The following is a 14,772-nucleotide window of genomic DNA, read 5'->3' as shown; positions in this document are numbered from 1 at the left end:
TCATCATGTCATACCTGAAACAAATATGTTATATGTCAGTAATATCTCAGTAATAACAAAAGTCATTAAAGCCCAATTCTACCCTGCGTGACTTGGGGCACATTATTAAATCTCTATGGCTCAGTTTTCTCATCTGTAAAATAGTGGTATTATTACTTCTTTTCTTACTAGAAATGCAGCAGGTTTTATAGTGGCCCCCAAAGGTATGCTCAAGTTGTAACCCCCAGAACCTGCAATGTGAAAGTGAAAGTCGCTTAGTCGTGTCTGACTCTTTGCGACCCCATGGACTATACAGTCCATGGAATTCTCCAGGCCAGAATATTGGAGTGGGCAGCCTTTCCCTTCTCCAGGGGATCTTCCCAACCCAGGGATCAAACCCAGGTCTCCATATTGCAGGCAGATTCTTTTCCAGCTGAGCCACAAGGGAAACCCAGAACCTGCAAAGGTGACCTTATTTGGAAAGACAATCTTTGCACATGTAATTGGATCCTGAGATGAGATCATGTTGAATTTAGGGTGTGTTTGTTTGATTGTGCTCAGCCATGTCCAGTTTCTTTGTGACTCCATGGACTGTAGCCCGCCAGGTTTCTTCGGTCCATAGAATTCTCCAGGCAAGAATACTGGAGTGGGTTGCCATTTCCTACTCCAGGTTAATAGTAGTATTATTGTGAGGATTAAAGAAGATAATAAACAATTAGAAATATGTCTAGAACATAGTAAATGTCTATTTGGTTAGCTGTGAATCATTTGCACACTTAATCCTGAATACTTATGCTCAAAGGCAAATTCCCTCTTTGTGGAATTTTTTTCCCCAGACCTTCAGTTGACACAGGATTCCTCCCTCCAACAATTTTTATTGAGTTCATTGTTGGGATTTCACCATTAATATTTCATTTTCCTCTTATGGTTTCACTCTACACATTCTTCCTGAGCTCTGGTTATCACCTTATGCTGGATAGTTCCCATATTTGAAGCTCAGTACAAATTTGTTTTGCACATGCTCCAGACTCCTATGGCCTTTCAGACATTACCACTTGGATGTTCCACAACATTTCATCCCCTTAACTGTATTCCCTATCGCAGAGAATGGTACCATAATTCGCCCACAGCCTCCTAATTTCTGAATGTAATCCTTGACTCCTCCCTTTCACACCCATCAAGCAGTCTACCAATTGTATCTTCAATCTATCCACTTCTCGCCATCATTTTTGCCATTGTCTTCTCTCAACTACTGCAGTAGCTTCTCATTCTCCTATCTTCACACTGTAGCTTTAATAATATTTCTAAAATGTAAAATTGTCATGCTATCCTTCTGCTTAAAACTCTTCAATGACTCCCTATCATCCTCAGGATAAAATATAAACTCTCTAACAAAACTTGTAAGTTCTGTCAAGAACTGGCTGGTGCTTGGGCTTCCAGCCTCTCTCTCTCTCTTTTTTTTTTGACCTTGCCTGGATCTTAGTTCCTTGCTAGGATTGAACCTGCACCCTTGGCAGTGAGAGTGCTGAGTCCTAACCACTGGACAGCCAGGGAATTCCCCCAGACTCATCTCTTGCCCTCCTCTCCTTTATATCATAAGGTCCAGACTTACTGATGAGTCCACTTTGCTCTCTCAATCTCAGGGCCATGGTGCGGTGCCCCCTTTACCAGTTTTTCCTTCTTGTCCCAGCCTTTGCCCTGCCTCATTTTGCTTAACTCCTTCTGATCCTTCTCAGTTCAAGTATGGTGTCCTCTCAGAAAACTTCTTTTGCCTACCACACTTGGGTTAAGGGCACCTCCTCCTTGTTCTACAGAACCCATTTCTATCATCACACTGATTCACACTACATTGTAATTATCTGTTTACTTACCTATAGCACTCACAAGAGGGACTTACAGTTAAACCTTAATAAAGACAAGGTTTGTGTAATCAGTATCTGTTGTGTTATCAGTACCTCTACCAGGCACTTGTTCAGAGTCTTCTGGAAACAGCATTTCTTTTCTGATAAACTAATTCTCTTACAGACTCTGGAGGATTTGATAGGTCTTTACAGGACTTAGATCAAAGGTGAGTGCATAGCCCAAATGGGAGCAATCATGGTATAAAGATTGTGATGGAAAAAAACCAGATCGTGATGGGATAATGATAAAGCGTAATAGGTGTTGGATTCAAATCTAGGCTCTTCAGCTTAGCAGCAAATGAACATCTTTGTGGTTTTATCTTTTCCATCTGTAAATGTGTATAATAATACCAACTTTATGCATCTTGAAGAATGACAATGAATTATTGTAAATCTAATCGGATGTTGGTTACAGATGTAGTTTCATCATTGGAACAATTTAGCACACCTGGTATGCAGCAGTTGCTCTGAATGTTTTTTTCTTTGTACTTGTTAATAAAGCCCATCAGAAGCAGCTCACTTTTAGTTGTTAGGGCCAACAATATCCCTTCACTATCCTACCTAAGGGAAGTGTAAACTCTTCAGCCCTACCTCATACTTTTGTTCCAAGGAACCTTGATTGCCTTTGATTCTGAATCACCCCAGTTCATCAGGTGGATGACATCATGCAGATGCTATCATGCTTCCTGATAAGCAGGAAGTAGCAATGACCATAGATACACTGGAAACACAGATTTATGGACAGGATGGGAAATAAACCCCATAAAAATGTATGGACTCGGCATCTTGGTAAAATTTCTATAGGTCTAGTGATCTGGGGCACAGGCAGTTATCTTTTCCAAAGTGAAGAAAAAGTTGCTGCATCTGGTCCCTCCCACCGCTAAGAAAGAGGTGCAATGTATCTTGGGTCTCTTTAGGTTTTGGAGGCAACATGTAACTCATTTGAACATGCAAGTCTCACTAATTTACTGAGAAAATAAAGAAGCTGCCAGTTTTAAGGGGGACCCCAACCAAGAGAAGACACTGCCTCAGGTCCAGGCTGCCATGCAAATGACTCTACCACATGGGCTGTGTAACACAGCAACCTGCGGTGCTTGAAGTGCTTGTGGCTGGTAGGGACACTTCAGCAGTCTCCATCTGGTGAATCATAGCCCAGACTGTTAAGATTCTGGAGCAAAGCTTACCATTTTCTGAAGACAATGATTCTCTGGAGAAACAGTTTCTAGGTTGTAAATGGGCCTTAGTAGAGACTGAATGCTTGATGATGTCATCAGATTTCCATGCAACTTAAGTTGGTCACCATGAACTGAATGTTGTCTGACCTTCCAGGCCATAAAATTGAACATTTATAGCAGCATTCCACTATTAAACGTAAGTGTATGTATGAGATCAGGCTCAAGTGAGTTCTGAAGGCACAAGTAAGCTATGTAAGAAAATGGCACAAATGCCCATGGCCCATGCTCCTCTCACATTGCCATTTTGTTGTCAACCTGAATCTGTGGCTTCTTGAGGTGTTTCCTATGACAAGTGAAAAATTCCAAGCCTGGTTTAAAGATGGGTCTATACAATATGCTGGTGCTATTCAAAAGTGGATGGTTGTCACGCTGCAGGTCTGCCACGATGGATGGCTTTAAAAGGTAGGCATGAAGGAACATTCTCCCAGTGGATAAAAGTAAGGATTTATATTGACTCCAGTGCTGATAGTTTGGTTGGATGGTCAAAATTTAGAAGGATCATGACTGGAAAATTGGTGACAAGGTCTGAGAATGAGGTCTGTGGACAGAACTCTCTGAATATGAACATGTACTGTCCATGTGAAAATTTCCTAAACAGAAATCTCATCAGAAGAGGATCTTAATAAGCAGGTGAATGAGATGACATGTCTGTGGACATTGGTTAGCATCTTTCCTTAGCCACTCCTCTTAGTCCAGTAGAAACCAAACAAAGTTGTCCATGGAGGTTATTCAGGGACTGAGCAACATGGATTTCCAGTCACCACTGCTGAATGTTCAGCCTGCTAATAGCTGAGACCAACACTGAGCATTCACTCTGGCACCATTCCCTGGGAGCACCAGCCACACGTGGTAGAAGGTTGATTACAAAAAATCACTTCCATTAGAGAAGGGACTGAACTTGGTTCTCAGTGAAATAGACACTCACTCTGGCTACAGATTTGCCTTCCCTTTCCACAGGTTTTCTACCAAAACCACTATCCAGGGACTTATACATTGTGTTATTCACATGGTATTTCACAAAGATAACCATGATGGTGTGATCACTCACCTAGACCCAGACATCCTGGAATGCGAAGTCAGGTGGACCTTAGGAAGCAAGCATCAACTACAAACAAAGCTAGTGGAGGTGATGGAATCCAGTTGAGCTATTTCAAATCCTAAAAGATGATGCTGTGAAAGTGCTGCACTCAATATGCCAGAAAATTTGGAAAACTCAGCAGTGGCCACAGGACTGGAAAAGGTCAGTTTTCATTCCAATCCCAAAGAAACGCAATGCCAAAGAATGCTCAAACTACCACACAATTGCACTCATCTCACACGCTAGCAAAGTGATGCTCAAAATTCTCCAAGCCGGGCTTCAACAGTATGTGAACGATGAACTTCCAGATGTTCAAGCTGGATTTAGAAAAGGCAGAGGAACCAGAGATCAAATTGCCAACATCCACTGGATCATTGAAAAAGCAAGAAAGTTCTAGAAAAACATCTACTTCTGCTTTATTGACTATTCCAAAACCTTTGACTCTGTAGATCACAAAAAACTGGAAAATTCTTAGAGAGGTGGGAATACCAGACCACCTTACCTGCCACCTGAGAAATCTGTATGCAGGTCAAGAAGCAACAGTTAGAATGGGACATGGAACAACAGACTGGTTCCAAATTGGAAAAGGAGTACATCAAGGCTGTGTATTGTCACCCTGCTTATTTAATTTATATGTAGAGTACATCATGCAAAATGCTGGGCTGGATGAAGCACAAGCTGGAATCAATATTGCTGGGAGAAATATCAATAACCTCAGATATACAGATGACACCACCCTTATGGCAGAAAGCAAAGAAAAACAAAAGAGCTTCTTGATGAAAGTGAAAGAAGAGAGTGAAAAAGTTGGCTTAAAACTCAACATTCAGAAAACTAAGATCATGGCATCTGGTCCCATCACTTCATGGCAAATAGATGGGGAAACAATGGAAACAGTGACAGAGTTTATTTTGGGGGGCTCCAAAATCACTACAGATGGTGACTGCAGCCATGAAATTAAAAGATGCTTGCTCCTTGGAAGAAAAGCTATGACCAACCTAGACAGCATATTAAAAAGCAGAGACATTATTTTGGCAACAAAGGTCCGTCTAGTGAAAGCTATCTTTTTTCCAGTAGTCATGTATGGATGTGAGAGTTGGACTATAAAGAAAGCTGAGCACTGAAGAACTGATGCTTTTGAACAGTGGTGTTGAAGACTCTTGAGCATCCGTTGAGCTGCAAGGAGATCCAACCTGTCCATCCTAAAGGAAATCAGTCCTGAATATTCATTGGAAGGACTGATGCTGAAGCTGAAGCTCCAATACTTTGGCCGCCTGATGTGAATAACTGACTCATTGGAAAAGAAAGACCCTGATCCTAGGAAAGATTGAAGGCAGGAGAAGGGGATGACAGAGGATGAGATGGTTGGATGGCATCACTGACTTGATGGACATAAGTTTGAGCAAGCCCCGAGAGTTGGCGATGGACAGGAAGGCCTGGTGTGCTGCAGTCCAAAGGGTCTCAAAGAGTTGGACATGACCGAGTGGCTGAACTGAACTGATTTTACAAAACATTGCTTCTGAGCAGGGAACTCACTGCAAATGAAGTGTGGCAATCGGCTCATGCTAATGGAATTCTCTGGTCTCGCAACGTTGCCCATCACCTTGAAGCAGCTGCCCTGATCAAGTGGTTGTATGACCTTTTGAAGGCTTAATTACAGTGCCATCTGGGTGAAAACAGTTTGCAGAGCTGGAGCAGTGTTCTCCAGGGTGTATATATGCTCTAAGTTAATGTTCAGCTTATGTTGCTATATCTGCTATAGCCAGTTTTTATGGATCCAGGAATCAAGCTGTGGATGTGGAACAGGGTTCTCTTACTATCATATTTAGTGGTCCACTAGTAAAAAATTTTTTAAACTCTTTATTTTGTATTGAGCTATAGCCAATTAACAATGTTATGATAGTTTCAGGTGAACAGCGAAGGGACTCAGCCATATATATACATGTATCCATCCTCCACTAGTGAAATGTTTGCTTTCTATTTCCATCATTTTAGGATCTGCTGGTCTAGAAATCTGATTTCTCAAGGGAGGACCGTTTCCCTCAGGTAACACCTCAGGTACCATTAAACTGAAAGTTACGACTTTGGGCTCCTCATGCCAATGAATCAACAGGAATAGAGGGGTTACTAAACTGATTGGGGAATATTTGATCCTGACTATTAAGGGGAAATGGGATTTTCCTAGAGACTAGACTTGAAGAGGCCTGTGTGACCCTGGTGGCTTGAGGTTTAACAGAATTCTTGGGGCTTCCCTTGTGGCTCAGATGGTAAAGAATCTGCCTGCAATGCAGGAGACCTAAGTTTGATCTTCCCTGGGTCAGGAAGATCCCTTGGAGAAGGGAATGGAAACCCACTCTAGTTTTCTTGCCTGGTGAATCCTAGAGACTAGACTTGAAGAGGCCTGTGTGACCCATATATCAAGGCCAAGTATGCTGGTTTACACCTGTATTTTATTAGGGCTCATTAATTGCAAAGAATAGACTCCCAAATCCAAGCAGCTCAAGAAAAACAAGGAATTTACTTAGAGAATCATCTCCTGGAACTCAAAGACAAGACCTCAGTTAACCCTCAAGAATAAAGTAGGATCAGGCTCTCAAATGCTGGGTCCCCATATCTCATTTCAACTTTTCTCTGCACATCAATTTCATTCCATGTTTTTACTGCAGATTGGTCCTCTCTGCTCCTCAGTTCATATGGCTGAAAATATGGCAGCTTGCCTGGAAAATCCCTTGGACGGAGGAGCCTGGTGGGCTGCCGTCTATGGGGTCGCACAGAGTCAGACACGACTGAAGCGACTTAGCAGCAGCAGCAGCAGCAGGAGCAATAGCTTCAGCTCCCTGGAGGGAGACTGATACTTCTTTCTTGTTCTGGTTGCAAACTTCCTGGGGAAGAATTCTGATTAGTCCAGCTTAGTTCAGTGTTTGAGGGAGAGGATATATTGTACTAACACAAAGGCTTCCATGAAACCTCAGGGGGAGAGTTGGTTGGGCAGAAGGTTAGGAATGGATGGGGAGGTGATTGTGAGAAAGTCTGTTCCCAGAAGAAATAGGATGCTGGACTGACAAGTTATGTGGGTCTATTACAAAGTAGTCCATTTTTTCCCCAAATAATAATAAAAAAAAAAACTAAATCAATAAACAATAATATTTTTGGAGGTTACTATGTACTAGATTCTGGAGGTGGGCATGAAAACCCACTTCACTATTCTTGCCTGGAGAACCCCCACGGACAGAGGAGCCTGGAGGGCTACAGTCCATGGGGTCACGGAGAGTTGGACACAACTGAGTGACTAAGCACATCACAGCATGTGCTAGATACTGTGTATGTGTGTGTATCATAGTCTATAAGGTAAGTTTAATTTGTATTCCCATTTTACAGATGAGGATAAAGAGACTTAAAGAGAATTAAGTAACTAATGTTACTACCCAAGTAGGTAGATGAACTGGAACTTGAACCCCAAACTTAGTTATTTCCAAGGGCTGTTCTTATACCATGACACCTTTATCTAGTTCTCCAGGCTCTAGGCACCCAGTCTCACCACAGACCTCAGGGTGCTGCTGGCTGGGCATCTGCAACCCTGCATAGGTCCTGTGAGCTACTTTTTCTGGGATTTTGTCCGTGGGCTCCATGCATCTGACTCTGTTGGATCAACTGACCCTGAACCTCAATTTTCTTATATGTAAAAGTGGGTTGCTATAGGATTATGGAAACTCTTTGAGGGCAGATATTTTTATCTATCATGTTTACTGCTAATCCCCTGGACCCAAAACAGTGCTGGACATGATAACAATTTATTAAATGAATGAATGAGATGATGTGAAACTCCCAAAGGTCCTCTTTGAAGAATACGATATTCTTGCCTTTTGGCTAACTATTAGGGTTTTGTGTGTGGGGTTAGGCAAGTGACAGGGAGGGAGGTGGAGAGAACTTTAAAGAAGCTGTGTATATGGGGAGGGAGAGACAAGGAGAGAGGAGAGAAAAAGAACCCTGCTGTAGGAAAATTACAGAGACTGAGGAGGAGAGGAGGGAGAAGGCAAATGGAGCTGCTGGGTTAAGATTCACTAGTGGTCTGCCAGACACGGGGGTACAGTGGAATAAGGGGAGGGTGGGATGAATTGGGAAAGTAGCATTGACATATATACACTACCATGTGTAAAACAGATAGCTAGTGGGAAGCTGATGTATAACACAGGGAGCTCAGCTCGGTGCTCTGTGATAACATGGAGAGGTGGGATTGGGGAATGGGGAGGCTCAGGAGGGAGGGGATATATGTATACTTATAGCTGATTCACTTTGTTGTACAGCAGAAACTAACACAACATTGTAAAGCAATTATACTCCAATAATTAAATAAATAAGATGGCATACCAAAAAAAAGAAAAAGATTTACTAGTGGTCCACAATGTAAATATCCCCATGAAATCTATGGTGAACTCTGTATCATTCACCGTTACTTTAGAGGTGGATTTCTCAAGTACTGGCCTTAAGGTGGGTCCGTGGTGATGTTTGGAGCTGAGCACACACGGCTATGATTGAATGAGATAAGGTAATTGAACTCCCTGGCCCAGTACCTGGTCCGTGAAAGTCAATCAGTATAAGTCTATTTCCCTATTGACCTCAGCTGACCTGCCACATCTCCCTGAACACAGCACAGGCCTTGGCATGCAGAAACTGCTCAGAATGTCTGCCTCCCTGCCAAGCGGGTTTTCCAAGGGCTCCGCTTGAGAGCATGACAAAGCTCTGAGATATGGAGACTTTTGCACCACTTCACTCTATGCAGAGTTCTCGTATGCCCACTCCCAAAAGAAAACACTCTTTAGCCTGGTTGGGAGACTCCTGGGTAAGCAATGATGTAATTTGTTTTCACTAAAACTATAAGAGGCTTTTGAGTTAAGCATTTGCTCAGCTGGCCTTTGCCAAAAACGACAGTTGCTTTGTGTCATTGCCTGTTGACAATGGTTATGGTCACACATTGTACCTCAAAGGCCAGACCATTCCAGGGTAAAATGCTTATGAGGGAGCTGAGCTTCCCAGAGGTCTGGAGGGATCTCATTGGGTGCCCAGCCGGATGTGGCCCCAGGGACTCTACTCCAGGTACAACAGAGTTAGTAGACAAAAGGAAAGGACAACCAGTGCAGGCCCCTGCTGTCCCCTTGGGCACAAATGTTCTCAGAGTTGCCATAGATATTTTAATCAGGATGTCCCTTTCATTTGAATCGGCGGGATGCAGGTTCTATATTTACTTGTTTGCCCCTGCTAACAGACTGTGACGCCCTAAGAGGGCAGGAACTCTTGTCTTGTTCATTGTCATGTGTCTGTCTGTCGCTTAGCACAAAGCCAGGCAAAAAGGACTCATTTGGTGAAAGTTTATGGGATGGAAGAATGAACAAAGCGTCCTCCTTTCAGCCTCTGTTTTCAGGCTCTTCTTTACTCCCTTTCATTGGCTTGGGTCCCTGCTCCCTGCAGGTGTCTCCTAAGAGCTCATGTCCCTCTGTTTCCTTCTCATCCTGGAAACGGAAGTTCATTTTGAAGGCTGGTCTATTGTTTGTTCTGCTCGTCATCTCAAGCTGAATGGGACCCATTTGTTGCATGTTTGGCCCCTCTACACACAGCGTGTTTTTGTGATACGTAACATTTCCTTTCAGACCAAGAGTGGCCTGGTGTAGTGGCAAGCTCCAGTGTACCTAGGGCTGTTAGTGTCCTAAATTTCAGCTCTCCTATTTTCTAAGTCTGTAATTCAGGCACATTATTGAATTTCACGAATCCTCAGGGTCCTCTGTCCCTAACATCGGTGTAACAAGATGAAATCAACTGAGATTGGACCCAAAGATTTTTGGATTTTTTGGATAAACTTGAGATTGAGAAAGAACTGTGATTTAAGATTCACAAACAGTTTTGTCTCCTAATGTTTCCTGAAGAGGAAATACCTAGGAAATGCCTCTTAGGCACCTTAAGCAAACGTAGAGTAAAGATCTGACTCTGGAATGAGGAGGGTCTGATATTCTGTAGCTTCAATGACCTAAAATGGTTAGTAAAATTGTGTCAGACATTTCCATTCTATTAGACAGAGTTAATCTCTCCAAAGCGTTTCTTTTGGAGCAGTGTTTTTGTCCTTAGAACGTGTTTAGACTGCCATCTGCTTGTTTATTATTGCTTTCAGGAAATGGATGAGCCATTTTCAACTAGTCAATCGTAGAAACTCAGTTGCTCAGACACTGAAGATGCCTGGAAGCCTGCATCACCCTGGTCATAAACTCTTTTCAGAGGAGGGAATGTGAAAAAGAGCTTAACTGGGTTTTATGGGGTTCAAGATTGTCTGGCCTGTGGTCAGAATGCTTTTTCTAATATCATTTAGAAGTTGGAGTTTTCCCTGAAATGGACACTTCGATTTTCTGGCCTCTGGGAATAAGATCCTAAAGCAGGAAATAGACAAAGGCGATGGGCCTTGGATTGGAGTATGGGGAAATAACCATCTCTTTTATTTGGATCGCAAGGATTTGGGGAATGAATGAAGAGTATTCCTGCTGTGGGACAGGCTGGCCCTTGCCCCATGGCAGCAGTAGAGATGACTACAGAGTCCAGCACGGGAACTGAGAAATTAGAGTGAAAGTATTGGGTTTTATATTTCTCTCTGCCGAATTCTCTTCTCTTCTCTCTCAGGCTGTGTCATCACAATGAGAAAATAGGGGAAGGGTCTGTATAGCTCACGCTGGGGCAGCACAGTGAGTGGGCTCAGGAGAGTTGTACCTTGAGGGAGGCAGGTGTTCAGATCCAGCATCCTCCACGTGGGGCCAGGCAGCTGGCTGTGGTGGAAAGTACAGGAGAAATGGGTAGGCCATGTAGGCATTCTTAGGGGAAGCTGGTAAAAGCCTGGATTTCTTTATGTTTTTAAATTTTTTATTGATGTACAGTTGATTTTGGGCTTCCCAGGTGGCTCAGTGGTAAAGAATCTGCCTGCCAATGCAAGAGACGCAGGTTTGATCTCTGGGTTGGGAAGATCCTCTGGAGAAGGAAATGGAAACTCACTCCAGTATTCTTGCCTGGAAAATCCCATGAACAGAGGAGCCTGGCAGGGGGCTGCAAAAGATTTGGACACGACTTAGTGACTAAACAACAATAGTTGATTTATAATGTTGTGTTAGTTTCAGGTGCACAGCAAAGTGAATTAGTTATACACATACATGTATCCACTCTTGTTTTTTTAGATTCTTTCCCCATACAAGCCATTGCAGAGTATTGAGTTCCCTGAAAGCTTGGGTTTCTAGAGGACAAGTGGGATGGGGCTTAAGCTGTAATGATTGGCGCATTAAGTAGAAGCATGAGTTTACAAACTGAAAGTCGAACATTTTTGAATGACATCAGGATGCTAAAATCTACCTCATCCAGTGGTAAAGGGTTTGCCCTTACAGTCAGGTTTTACTATCTGCAGCTACTGTCATTACTAGTGTAAGCTGAGTCATCAACTTCTTTTTTAGTTTCTCTTTTTAAAGTTTTTTTAAAAAGTCTTTAATTTGTTACAATAATGCTTTTGTTTTATGTTTTTGGTCTTTTGGCCCCAAGGCATGTGGAATCTTAGTTCCCTGACAAAGGATTGAACCTGTACCCCCTGCATTGAAGGCAAAATCTTAACCCCTGGACCTCCAGGGAAGTCCCTTGCTGATCAGCTTCTGAGATGCCTTCTTGCTTAGCAGTTGTTAGAATCTATGGGGTGCTGGAAGCACCCGTGGCGTTAGCCTGGCTTGAGTGTTCGTTGGTTCTCCTTACCACATCCTCGTCCCTCACTGTCCTGATTCTGTTCAGCTGGCACGGAGTATGGGGCAATGCTGGAATATTTCAGAACATGTAGCCAGGGCAATGTTGTAATTCATTAGGAGTCATTCTTTAGGGGAGAGAAGCTTGTACTTCAGATAGTTGTTCACATTCTTGGAAATTATGGTTCTGAGGTTCTCTCTGGCTGCAGGAGGGCCAATTCCCATTCATCTTGTGACGTGCTGAGATGTTGTTTAAGCATTTCTTAAAAGCAGAGGAGACATTTCAGGACAAGCACAAACAAAACTTCAATTTTAAGACAGCAATAAAAGAAGTAAGTCTTACTTAAAATTTACACATGAGCACATCAGGTCCTGCTATGGGACAAGGCCAAAGAGCCATGTGGCAAGCTGTGCTGTCCAAAGATGACCACAGTACCACCTCTCCTCACACACGCTGTCCCCACGATGATACTTTGACATTCCTTCTTTTGAGAGATGGGATCTATCTGCCATCTTCTTGAAACTTGACAAACTTGTGACTTTGGGGAAAAGTAATGCTATGTGACTGAGCCCAGGTCATAAAAAGTAATATAATTTCTGCCTGGTTGGTGTGGGATGCTCACTCCTGGAACCTGTGTTAGATACCTATTACTGTGTAACAAAGCACTCCTAAACTTAGCAGTTTAAAACAACACACATTTATTATCTCAGTTCCTCTAAGTAAGGGATTTGACCATGACTTGGCTTGTTCCTCTGCTGCAAGATCTCTCCCAAGGCTACAATCAAGTTTCCGACCAGTGCTAGGGTCTCATCTGAAGTTGCAAATGGGGAAGGATTTACTTCCAAGGTCATTTATATGGTTATTGGTAGGATTCAATTCTTTGAGGATTATTGTATTGAAGTCTTTAATTCCCCACTGGCTATGGGCCAGGGTAACCCTCAATTCCTTGCCATCTGGGCCTCTTCAACATGGCAGCTTGCTTTATCAAAGCCAGCAAGACAGAGAATCTTATAGGAAGACAGAAGTCATGATCTTTTGTAACCTAATCATGGATGGAATAGTCCATCAATGTACCATATTTTGTTGGTTAGGAGCAAGTTACTCAAGGGGACAAGATTACACAAGGCTGTGAATACCAGGAGTTAGGGCTCATGGCGGGCCACCTTAAATCCTTTTACCGCAAAACCTAACCACCATGTTATGAGAAATTCCAGCTTGAGAGGCCACATGTAGATGTTCTAGTGTTACAGATATGAGTGAAAGAGCCTTCAGACAATTCCAATACCTAGTAACTGAGTAACCCCTGAGCCTTTCAGACTTTCCAACTGAGGTTCCAGGCATTGTGGAACAAATACAAACTGTTCTCGCTATGCCCTTCTGAACTCATGACCCATATAATCCTTGAGAATAATAAACTGGTTGTTGTTTTACACCACTAGGTAGTAACTAGAACAAACCACATATTTGAAGATTTATTGCTTACTTGGTCACCTGGTTTGATCATATGAAATACCACTGCACATTTTTTTGCAACTAGATTGGTATCACATTTCTACCCAAAGTTTGCAACCTGAGAATATTCTAAGAGTCCCTGCAGGATAAGATCCTATGAAAGTGTCATAGGCAATACTTACTTTTTGGCTCATCTGACAAAAATAGCACCCCACTTTTGGTGTCTTTCCTGTATCAGCAGTTTGTAAATTGTCTTCACGAGGGGCACAAGACAAATCCAGTTTTCCAAGGCTCAGTTCTGGGATTGAGCTGAGCTTTCATGGCCATGGGCACACTCCTGAATCAGGCAGGATGTTCTAAACTTTCTTATCAGTCCATTTTGAACAGGACAACCATAGCGCTTGGTCAGGCATGAACTATGCATCAGAATAGTTCTGCATACTTTTTATTTACATGTGTATATTGAGATGGAAAAAAATTTGGATTACTTTAACATCTGGCACTTGAATTCCTCTATAGGTGGGAAGTGACTTTGTTTGAAAAAAGAATTTGATAAAGAAGCAGTGGGGGGTGCAAGAATATGACCCAACCTATCCCCCCTGCTCCAACCTCTCTGAGTGAGATAAGGAAAGGAATTTGTTTCCGAATTTTGAGAGACGGTTGGGAGAGGAAAGAGCAGAGGACAGAGAAGGGAGAGGAGTATGTGTGAGTGGGTGCAGTGAAGGAAGTTATGGTGTTGGGACTACTAGAGAAAACCATCATCAGGGGCTGGCTGCAGGGGCTGAGGACAGCAGGAATGTGTGATGAGGATTTCTAGATTCTCTGTTGTACAGTGAATGATGGGACTCCCTACCTGTGACCCCTCCTTAACATTTGAAGCAAATATTAATCTCTTTTTTTGGACTATGTCACACAGCTTTCAGGATCTTCGTTCCCCACCCAGGGATTGAACCTGGACCATGACAGGGAAAGCACTGAGTCCTAACCAGTGGACTGCCCGAGAATTCCCAAGCAAATATTAATCTTATATGTGGTGTATATTAATTTTTTTCCATGAAGGGGCTAAATTTCAAGCCTAGATTGATAATGTGCTAAACAAAGACTGTACTCAAAGAACACTACCCTGAGAAAGCAGGACATGAGACTGTATGTGTCCTGAGCATTCACAGAAATCCTAGAGGAAGTTTTGGACTTCCAAAGGCCCTGGGGATGTGTATTTTGAGCAAAGGTCGCCTAACCTTCGTGATGCAGGGAGGTCCCAGCTGATGTGAGGGACTGTCTGAGCCTCTATGTGTCAGGCCCTGTCTGGTTCCTGATGCCTATGTCCTTTCTCAGTTTTCTACCCTTACTTTTCCCTTGATCTATGTATGTGAAACCC

This window comes from Giraffa tippelskirchi, chromosome 11 (assembly GCF_054371585.1).
Source record: "Giraffa tippelskirchi isolate mGirTip1 chromosome 11, T2T-mGirTip1v1.2.pri, whole genome shotgun sequence".
Classification (NCBI taxonomy): domain Eukaryota; kingdom Metazoa; phylum Chordata; class Mammalia; order Artiodactyla; family Giraffidae; genus Giraffa; species Giraffa tippelskirchi.
This window is presented reverse-complemented; position numbering follows the sequence as displayed.